We start from the raw sequence: 11,512 nt of genomic DNA, 5'->3' as shown, positions 1-11,512 counted from the left end.
AGCTTCTGCGCAGGCGCGCTGCTTCCCTTGCACCGCCCTGAGCAGCGCAGTGAACTGGCGCCACCCCCGGCCCCCCCCGCCCCCACACACCCCGTGGGGCCACCGCCGGCTCCTCCCCGTGCGGGCGGGGGCGGGAGCAGGGGGATGGGGGTGACCCGCCTGCCCGCCTGCCGCTTTCCAGGAACTCCCGTCACGGGCAGTCCCGGTTTCGCGGCCGCGGCGCCGCCTCCCCGCGTGGGCCCAGAGACTCGGCCTCGGCCTGCGTGGCCACAGCCGAGCTGGGCTGCGATTCTCCCTGGTAGCTGCCGCGGGGCTGTCTCCAGAGCCAGGGGAGAGCAAGTGGCGTTGAAGTGGGCTCGGGCCTTGCTCCATGCAGCGCTCAGTCAGGATCCTGGAAAAGTCCCAGCCCCCCCCCCGCCTTATTCTGCCTTCCCACAGCAAGGCCTATCTTATCTCTGGGCCCGAGGCATGCTGCAAAACACCTGCCGTGCTGGATACCCCGGGCTGGATTTTGACTCGAAAGCTCTCGTGTCTCGGAGGCCAGTGCTCCTCCTCACTCCCCTTAGGAAGCCAGAAGAGAAAATCCCTCTCTTTGAATTAGTTCAGAACAACTCATCTCATGAGTTTTAAGCCAAATCCATCCTGTTTTGGAGGCTGGCTCCTGATTTTCGAACTGGAGATTGCAAACTGCCTCGTGGCCATACACAAATGAATATGGCTGCTAAAAGCTGCTCTGGCAATGAGCGTTGCCCAAGTGTGTGTGTGTACCTGCAGATGAAATGGGTCATGCCGTGGAGGTTGTGCTGATACGTGTGCGATACGCTCAGAATGATTAAGGTGCAAATTCATGATTTTGGATGCAAAAGAGGTCTCTAAACAGATGTGTGTTTCTGTGCCTGCAGTTTTCAGAAATGAAGGGAGCCCATGTAAATGTTGCTAGTCCATTTAACACCCAAACAAAGTCTGTCTGTCTTAGTGTCTTATGTAGCTAAATAATAAAGCCCACACCCCTTTCTGTGGAGAAATAGTCCCTGCCCACAAATTTTGTAAGACTTCCTTAAAACAGGCGGTTGCTAAGCTACTAAAGGCAGGAGTCCTATACCTTCAGCATGCTGGTACAGCACCTAACAAGCTGGGGTTTCCATCCTGATTCAGGCTGCACCTAATACATTATAAAAATTATGATTGTGTTCCCACTAGCTTACCTTGCTACAAGATTCACTCTCACTACAAAGAACAATCATATCAATCATGAACCTAAAATCATTGTTTCCAGTTATAACTTCTCAGTCTTTGCTTGATAGTCTTTTCCTACGGTTTGTAGGAAAAGACTAAAAGTCATCTAGTCCAGGAAGGACTCCATCTAGTTGATGTTCAAAACTAAAAAGTTCAGTCAAAGTTAGTGCAGTATAAATATTACATCATAAATGATGGATGATAAATGACTACTAAAAATTGGGAGGTGTCTCCAAAAGTGGGGACTGATTTCTGCACTGGAATGGAAACATGGAGATGCTGGAATCTTACCTTTGTTAGGATAAAAAATAGTGTATTTGATACATAGAGCAATGTTCATAGAATCATAGAAAATTAGGGTTGGAAGGGACCTCAGGAGGTCATCTAGTCCAACCCCTTGCTCAAAGCAGGACCATCCCCAACTAGATCATCCCAGCCAAAGCTTTGTCTAGCCTGATCTTGTTTTACTACCCTCTTAGTGAGAAAATTTTCCTACTCTTAACTTCCCTTGCTGCAACTTGAGACTATTGCTCCTTGTTCTTTCATCTGCCACCACTGACAGCATCCATTTTCTTTGGAACCACCCTTCAGGTAGTTGAAGGCTGCTATTAAATCCCTCCACTGTCTTCTCTTCTCCAGCCTAAATAAGCTCAGTCCCTCAGTGTCTCCTCAGAAGTCACGTGCCCCAGGCCACTAACCATTTTTATTACCCTCCTCTGGACACTCTCCAATATGTCCAAATCCTTTCTGTAGTGGGGGCTCAAAACTGAACACAGTACTCCAGATGTGGCTTCACCAGTGCCAAATACAGGGGAATAATCACTTCCCTTGATCTGCTGGCAATGCTCCTCCTAATGCAGCCCACTATGCCGTTAGCCACCTTAACAATAAGGGCACACTATCAGCTCATAAATTTTTATTCCTAAATTAAAAAAATAAAGGCAATCTTTCTTACATTCACTATGTGTTTACATGTAATTGCATATGCCTGTGTATGAAATACGATAGCAGCCTGAGGTCATGAATGAGATCAGCGGTGGATTGAGCTAGCCATATACATGCAGTAAGAGATCATTCATTCCCCATAAACATTTACCACGTAACAGATGAGATGAGATCAATGGTCAGAAGGAAAACAGTAGAGAAGTAATTTTCCCAAGATTATCCAACAGGTAACTGGCAACATGGGAATAGAATCTAAGCCTCTTAATTCCCAGTACAGTGCCCAGTACATGAGACATCTTGTCTCTCAAATTAAACAACAGATGTGTTTTTGTAATGCAATTAAAAGTGGGTGCTATCTGCTTCTCCAGGCAGACACAAAGCTGCAGTTTCTGTTGATTTTAACTGGAATTTGCAAGCCCAGCGCTTCTCAAAATCAGATCCTCAATAGATAAAATAAGAGCTTTTCCTCTATTCCACACTATTCTAACCATTATTTTAGCATATTCCTTAATGGATTCCCCTCTCTTCTGCTATCCCCCAAAAACCATCAGTTTTCTGGTTTTGATTTGTTTGTTTCTATTCTTCTGTAAATTATCACTGGTTACTGCATTCACCTGTGCTCAGTTCTCTTAACTCAGTTATTACTGAGCTTATGTCTCCTCTTTGTTTTTTTTAACTTTGTGTTTATCTATTATTAGATAATAATACACTATTATTATCTAATAATATTTATTATTTGCTAATATCCAAGCTACATAGTTGGTCCAACAAGAGATGCCATTCCCAAAAATCCTTGCTCCTCCCATAATTTTTGGACCATCACAGCTACAACATCATATTTATGCTGTCTAATTATTACTAATTATATTATGTTAGTGATAAATTGATCCCCCGTTTGCTACAGTAGTTCAGCATGGGCCTGACTTTCCACATGTATATAAATCTTCTAAAATTCATCCTATCCATCCTTTTGACTAAATCCCTGGCCTGTGCCTTGATTATAGTCCTTTATTGCTTTGACTATAACTTGTCCAAAATGCTGCTGTGAAAATGATCTTTTCTTACTATTTTGACATTACTGCTCCCCCTGATTAAGTCCCCTGCTTTCTTGAGCTGACATACCAGGAGGGCAATAATTTGAGGGCGGGAAATGTTGTTGTAGTATTGGTATTACTGGTATTATACTGGTTATTAGTTATTTTGACTCTGTTTTGCTTCAGTTTCCCCATTTGCAAAACAGGATAACAGTTTTCTTCAGTAAAGAGCTTTGAAACTATAAATGAAAACAGTATACAAGAACTAAGTACTTCATGATTATTTTATTGTATTTAGATGCAGGAAGTATCAGGTAAAACATTCTGGCCCCTCAAGCAATGGGTCAGGCTTAGCAGTCATAATATTGTTTCTCTATTCTTAACATCCATAAACCAATGATTATCTTCCTTGTGCTTTAGAAAGCATTAGAAATGTGCAGGTCACCCGGGAGACACCAAAATACCATCACTTTATAGCAGCAGGTATAGAGATTTCTACATGATCCCTCTGTCTCTCACTTGCTCGCTCGCTCTCTCTCTCTCTCTCTCATATAGAACCTGGATATTTTGTGGGGTTAGGTTTTTACCCTCCCTACAAAGTAATTGGGTTGGTATACAAAGTTGCAGCAAAAACCTCTGTGAGAACCCCAAAGGTGCTTTAGCTGTTTGCTGCAACTCTTATTTCAAAGGGTACATTTCTCTGATCAGCTGTATGGGACCACTAGTGAGCTTCATCTGATCAGAGAAGTGGTACCCTTTGAAGGAAAGGCCTGAGGCATCAGCTGAGTGGCTTGTCTTTAACTCAGCAACCCACTGTAAATTAAGTAGATCAAGAATCACACAGATATGGATAATCTGGGTTATACTGTACATATAGATTTGTACATTGTCCTGTCTTTCCATATTGTACTTTTTATATGTCCTCTATACTGTACATACGGATTTGTACATTGGTTCTTTCTTTTTAAGGGCAGGCTGGATTCCTGCCAATCATGTCCCATATTCAGGGTATTCTAGCAACTGTGCTTCCCAGAGAGAGACCTGAAAATTGAAGGTGTTTTATGATAGGAAACGTAGCAGGATGCAAGAGACAATAATCCATGACAGGGGATCTTGAAGGCCAACTCTGCACATCATAACACAAAGAAAAAACAGGTAATATATGTCGGGGCTCTTTTCTAAATAAGCTAAGCAAATGGCCATGATGGCAGTAGACTGGGTATCTCTCTGCACAAAGGATCTTTTGGTCCTAGTTCTCCATTTAATGTCCACAAACACAAGGGGAATTCACACACAAAAGTTGTGTGCAATCCAGTTACCTTCGTGAGAAATCATCAAGCAGTTAGTTGCAGTTCCCTGAACTGGTTGATTCTGGTGAAAGTAGAACTGCAATTTTTCTGTTGTATTTTAGGTCAGTGGTACTAGATCTCTTGGGGAGTGGTAGGCTGGAGAAGCCAGGCCTGTGCTCACCCTGAACAACTGTAGTCAACAAATTGCTTTGTTTCAAAAAGAAAAAGAAAATCCTGAGTTAAATTTCTTGACTTTCAAAATTATTTAATTTCTCACTCTTATAATTCAGTAAATAAACTTGTGTGCAATACAAAAGAGCCAGCCAGCCACTGACCATAATTAAGAAGTTGTATGTTGTGTGTTGATAATAACCAATAAATGTGTTCTTCAGCTGTGTTTTAAGCCAACGTCCAGTGAAGATTGTGGGAAAATTCCTATAGACTTATATCAAGCCGAGGTGCATATACTTGTAGTAAAGAAAGGAAATGGATAAGGTAACTTGATGACAAGGCTTTCTTGATTTAAAAAAAAAACGGTTTACAATGGTTTGTAAATTATGTAATGGTTAATAAACATGCAAATGCACATTACTGACATCAGTAATAGAATATGGATTTTTAAAAGTACAATGATTGTCTTAAACGACTCAAGGAAGTTGGAAGGAAAATAACCACACACTTTGGCAATAATATTATCCACAGTGCAATGAATGTCCTACATTATACATTGTCCACAAATTGTAAATGCTGTAATTTCTTGATAAGAGTTTAAGTTGTTTATTTAAGCATGTCAAACAGTAACATCTGGTGGAACGGTATCCAAGATCTACCTCAAATATTACTGTACTTCAATCAGTGTCCTTTCTTAGGACCGATTCAGAACCTGCTAAAATTATTTCAAAACTTCTATCTATCTTAATGGGATTTGGAGTAGGCTTTTGTAGAGTCTCGGTTTCAACACTAGAGATCAGAAGTGTGACTTGAAGAGGGGAGTGGACCTGGTTATTCTGGATCTTAAGGTACCCAGTTTGTTTCTCTGAATACTTCTAGTCACATAGGACATGTCTACACATTCATTAATGCACAGTAGTTAATGCACATTTAGTTTTCTTGGCCTCTTGTGGGCTCAGATCAAGTGTAGTACTTGCTTAATGAAGGTAACCCAGAGAGGTTATAGAATCTCCATCCCTGGAGGTTTTTAAGACCCAGCTAGACAAAGCTTTGGCTGGGATGATCTAGTTGGGGATGGTCCTGCTTTGAGCAGAGGGTTGAACTAGATGACCTCCTGAGGCCCCTTCCAACCCTCATTTTCTATGATTCTAACTCATACTACTGCGTAGTAGTGCTGGTGCATGTTTTTTTCATGATGCTTACTGCGCAGTAGCCTAATAAAATTGCACAGTAGTGTATTAGTACAGTTTTTGACTGGCATACTACTGCACAGTGTTATTAGACTACTGCACAGTGTCTCCTGTAGATGCGCCCATAATGTGGACAAAGGTAGATGTTGTTACATTACTATACAGAGTAGCAAATTATTCAGGTGGAGGGGTATAATGACATACCTCATTAGTATAAACTTTTTTAAAGATTATAAGAATTTTGTCTTAACAAATAAATTGGCCCAAGCTGTGGCTGTGGCTGAGAAGCACACAGTGCAACTTAGGTGGAGAGCTGTACGTTACCTGGGTGCTCCTTGATCCTAGACCAGACATACATTATAGCTGCCCGTTTTAATTCAGAGAAGCCAGGTTGCTAATGACCCTAACAGATCATTATGGCTGATAAAAACTACTGAGATATCAAGGGTTTATGCCCCCTCCTCTAAGTCTCACTGACTACACTAAATACAATGTGTGGTGTATGGCTTGTTGTGTTGAGCGGGTCTGCAGCGAAACAAGCTTTCTTTAAGTGGCCCATGGAACCTGTGACCAGTGACCCTGCTAGCATGGAGCAAAATAATCCTCATGAAGCTGAGACTAGGGGCTATTGCATTTCTGTGCCTTGCTATCTCTTTAGCTTCATGTTTAAATTGGAATATTATACATAAAACACAGATATTATAGTAAAGTTGAATAAATAACTTGAATCCAAAAAAACCTTAGTTCTTTTTAAGCCATCTGAGGAAAAGGGATTTCAGGGCATGGAGATAACAAAAAATAATCTAAGAGTCCTCTAGGGCCAGCATTATAGATAGCAAAGAGGGCATCTTGGGATTCCTTCAACCTGACCCTCCTTTTCCTGGCACCTCAAAAGAAATCCAGGGAGAAAACTTTCCCTCAAGTCCACAATCCCCCAACAGTCTGACCAGAGCTCCCATCCTTGAACAGAATAGAAAAGTGGATCATTTTAATTTCCACAGTGAAGAAACCTTAAAAACTAGTTTTAAAAGAAGCCATTTTGATGTGTTGATTATGGTGTGCCTGAAAGCTTGCAATTAAAGAATATATTTTTCAAAAATCTAGTTGATCTAATAAAAGATACCACCTCTACCATGAGTTCTGATTCCTTTTGATGATGGTGTAAAACCCAGCAAAATATAGATGGACCACATTTTGGTCCCTTATACATTTGGAAGGTACTGTTAAATGTTGGCAAATTAGAAGGTTAAATGATGCACAGGTTGTCTGCTAAACAATGAATGAGGCAGATGAGTAATTTTGATGTTTTGCTTCTTTTCTTCCTGTGAGATCACAATAATAATGAGAGCAGTGTGATATCTCTAGTGTAGTCTTTAGGGATATGATTACTGGGACATGTAGAGAATATGCTAATTGCAGATTGCTTTGCAGAGCTATTTTATTCCCATATGGAGGCTGTCACTGGGAACTGGATTTAATGATAAATAGAGAAAACAATTGTAAGAATATAGGATTTCCTGGGGTTTAGTTACAATGACGTAAAAGATCTCTTAGAAGAAAACATAAATGCAGTAGCTGGCCATATCTGAAAACTTGACCATTGAAATGTTTTATCAATGTCATGGCCAGATTTGTAAGTGCCCCCACAAGAAAATTTCCCTTTTGCCTTCTGTCTGAGAAGAGGTTTGTGGAGGATTGAAGGAAGATGGTATTTCACCAAAGGGACAGAGGGATCTCATGTGTTTATTAGCACAATTCCCCATCCCCAACTGTCCCCCCCCCCAAAAAAAAAACCCACACCACCACAGTCACCTTGTTCTCTGGTGTCTTTGCTAGAGAGGAATTGATCAAATACAAACTGGATAAAAAAAGGAGCCAGTCAAATGACAGCATCATATTTCCCCATATACAAGTGTAAGCCAAAATAAACCAGAAGTAGCCTACATGAAAAATCAAAAGACTTAATATGGGTGCTTGTCCACTGGCAAAATTTTAGTTTTAACAGAGCTATGGTGTACTAACAATGCATATTAGATCAGTAGTGAGCTCAGTTTTTCTCCTAGATCTATCTTCCTTTATTGCATATTAGTCCATTCATTCCTGCAACAATAGCATAACAGCAGAAGATATGATATAGCCATATATCTGTAGAATTATGTGACTGACTATGAGAGAGTAATTTATTGTTTGGGAAGTGACCACAGATGTGTTGGGGCATAAGTAGAGAGACAGGTAGTTAGCCATGTTAGTCTGAAGTCAGACAGAAGTCAGGGTAGATTTGCACTTTAGACTAACTAAATCAAAGATCTATAGCATACACTTTTGCAGTCAGAGGACTTGTTTCATCTGATGCTGAGAAGGGACTTCAGGAAGCAGGGCAGCTAAATAAATAAATGCTCTATAGTAGGGCATATGTACAGTCACAAAAACAATATTCCATAGCATGGTAGAAGGGTAGGAAATAGAAGAGAGAAAGGAACTCCTACCTTCTTAACTTCCTTGAGTGGCACAATAGGTGATGTGACTTATGCACCGGCACCCCAGACAGAATTAGCTGAATGATGTTAAGCAGTTTCTTTCATGGTGTCTTTAAAATACAGCCACATGCACACCTTTTATTTTTTCTATGAATGCTTTAGCAACTGGGTTTCCAAGCTTGTGTGATCAAATACTTTCAGAGTTAAACATTTGCTTATATATGATGTTATGTGTGACTGCATAGATATAACTTTACCAAAACGACACGCCAGTGGTGCACGGACACAAAAATACCTTCTGCGTGGAATAGAATGTTGCTGGACCCTGGGAACAAGTTTTCCACTAACTTATGTCAGGTCTCTGACATAGTAATTAAACAAGCTGTGCTCTTTGGAGCAGGGGCTGTACCATCAGAATATGGTGGGAAAACATAAACTCTGTACCTTGAAAGAAAGGGCAATGCAGTGTGGCCCTTACTCATCTTGAGTAGTAATTGACTACACACAATGCTCCACTGAGGCCAGTGGGATTACTTGCATATAATGGTTTTACTGTAAGGATAGCACAATCTGACCTAATACTTAAGAGGAACATAAAGTTTCATAGAACAATATTTTAAACAATGACCAGAGAAAAAAGTTCCATTTATCCTAATCTGTCTTCTTTACATCATTTCCTCAAATTACTATCTTTCCCTGAGATTCAGAGTTACAATAGTGAATATTTATGTTGGTGTAGAGAACCTGAAGGCACCGTTTGGCATAGAGGACCTATTATACAAGGCACTACACATGCATGACAGACAATCCCTGCTGTGAAGAATTTAGTTAAAGCACCCAAAAAAAGAAAGAAAGAATATGGGAATACAGATATAGAAGCAAATAAATATGGGAATGAAATAGCACAGTTTGTGAGCTACTCAAGAGCTAGCATTTCTTGTGAGCTACATGGAAGCCACTGATCCTCAATCCAAAATCCAGATTGAGAACAATCTGAATCTGTGCTGGTGTTAATGTCAATAAGGCTTCAGCTGGGGACAGAGGTCTGCCTTCCAAAATGTGGTTGCACTGTTGAATCCTGTAAGTAATAATCATCTAGTCTATGAATGGAAGCAAAATGAGATGGTTTAGGTGACCGATCACAGCTCAGAGTCTGAATACAGCACACTGGATTTATGCAGTGAATTGTTTGGCACCAGCCAATAGAATGAAAAAGCCTATTAAGTAAATTTGAAAAACAAAACTAGGAGAGCTCATGATGCTTATTCTACATGTCAAATGACCTAAAAGGCTAGATTGCTCTACTGTAGCCAGAATACCAGAAGGCTCTTAAAAAATCTCACTAGTACATAAATGAAAGCAGAAGACTGTCCTGAGGTTTCAGTATTTAGCACCAAGTAAATTGGTGCTGCTGGCAGGCAATTCTCTGCTTACTGCCACTCATTATTTGAGAGAGCAGCAGGCTGCCAGTAGATAGTTTGCACTCCTGAAGGCAGTTATGAATCACTTCAGTATTTAGTTCCCCTTTTCCCAGAGCATCATGGGATGCAAAAGGGAAAAAAAAAGCTTGCTGTGTCAGGCTTTTCAGACAGTCTTGGACTCATTCACTGCAGTCATGTTTCTAAAGTTAACCCTCTACTCAGCTGGGACACACAGAAACAAAAATACTTAAAGTAAAAAAAATGGTTCAACATAACAGGCTTCTTTTTCCAGTATTTTAGCTCAGCTGGCTACTGCTGTTGATAGCTTCTGACAGATGTCTCTTAATTTAAAAGAAGTGGAAATAGGTGGCTCATTAGTTTGCTTCATAGACTTTTACAGTTCAATCACACAGTTCAAGTGCGTTTTAATCAAAGATGTTTTGCTTGTCTTAGGGTTGAAAAAGAGTGTTCTCTTACATCTTTTATAGTTGTTCCAGATATTGCCTCGTCGCAAATGGGAATAATTTGCTAATATAATCCTAGTTCTCATTACCTTGTGCTGTATATCAGTCCCAAAATATGAATATTTCAACATAATTGACAGTCTGTCCTCCAGAGAATCCTGGACTACAAGAGCAGGGGTGTTTGTTGCAGCTGTAGACTGAGATGCATTTGCAGAGGTTTTTAAAAAAGATTCATAGGTGATTGGGGCCGGGGGGGGACACAGAGGGGAATGTGTCCTGCCAGATTTCTGTGCCAATGGTGGGGCATGGGGCACAGGTCTGCACTCAGCCACAGCCAGTGCCCAGCAGCAGTGGGGGTGGCAGCAGCAGCACGGAATTATACTACCCCACTATTGACACTTACATGTTGTCTATGAAAAGACTGTATCTAGCCACACAATCCTGGATAGAACTAAATCTTCTACTTTCATGAGCCATATAAACAAAATCTTGAGGTTCTTGATCAAGAACAATTCCTGGTGAATTCAGTGGCTGTTTTGCTTTTAAAAACAACCAAATCAGCGTCGAAAGTTTCTTGTATCATTAAAATAGAATAATAGAAGATAAGTGCCATACACAAGTTTGGTACATACAGAATAGTAGTACGAATTAAGCAAGTAGCAGGTATCCTAGAATTTTAATCTGAGCTCTGACAATATTTTCTGTGCCCTTGAACAAATTATTTATCTTGTTTTCCTACCCTAAGTCTGTTGAGTATGGATAATCAAACCAACTTCTCTCCAGGGGGTTAAAAGGATTAACTAGTTAATATTCGTTAAGTGGTCTGAAGATGAAGTACTTTTGTGGAACTAAATATTGTATTTAGCACTTGTTCAGTTATTGGAAGGATTCTTTTGCAGTTTCAACTTTGGCAAGTCATTAGGGATACCATCCCACAACTTAACTTGAAGTTAATTGGAGCAAAGGGTACACAGGACATCCAGGCACTGGCCATTTAACTTCTCTCTACCTCAGAAATGGGTATATTATACTCCTACTCTATAGGGGCTAGTGTGAAGCTTTATTTATAAGAGTCTGCATCAATGTAATCCTCAGAGGGCAGGCACTACGAAGGCCACTTTTTATCGATGTACTCTCAAGGGTCTCCTTGAAGTCAGCTACACTCCTTCCCTTCATGCTTCTGGCAGGTTCACAATCTCTCTCCGCTGGGGAGGAGGCTCTTCTCAGCCAGACTGGCTGACCTGCTCCACCGGGCTTTAAACTAAGCCTGCTGGGGGATGGGGGG

The sequence above is a fragment of the Alligator sinensis genome, unplaced genomic scaffold (assembly GCF_000455745.1).
Source record: "Alligator sinensis unplaced genomic scaffold, ASM45574v1 scaffold73_1, whole genome shotgun sequence".
NCBI lineage: Eukaryota > Metazoa > Chordata > Crocodylia > Alligatoridae > Alligator > Alligator sinensis.
Note: the sequence above shows the minus strand (reverse complement) of the source record.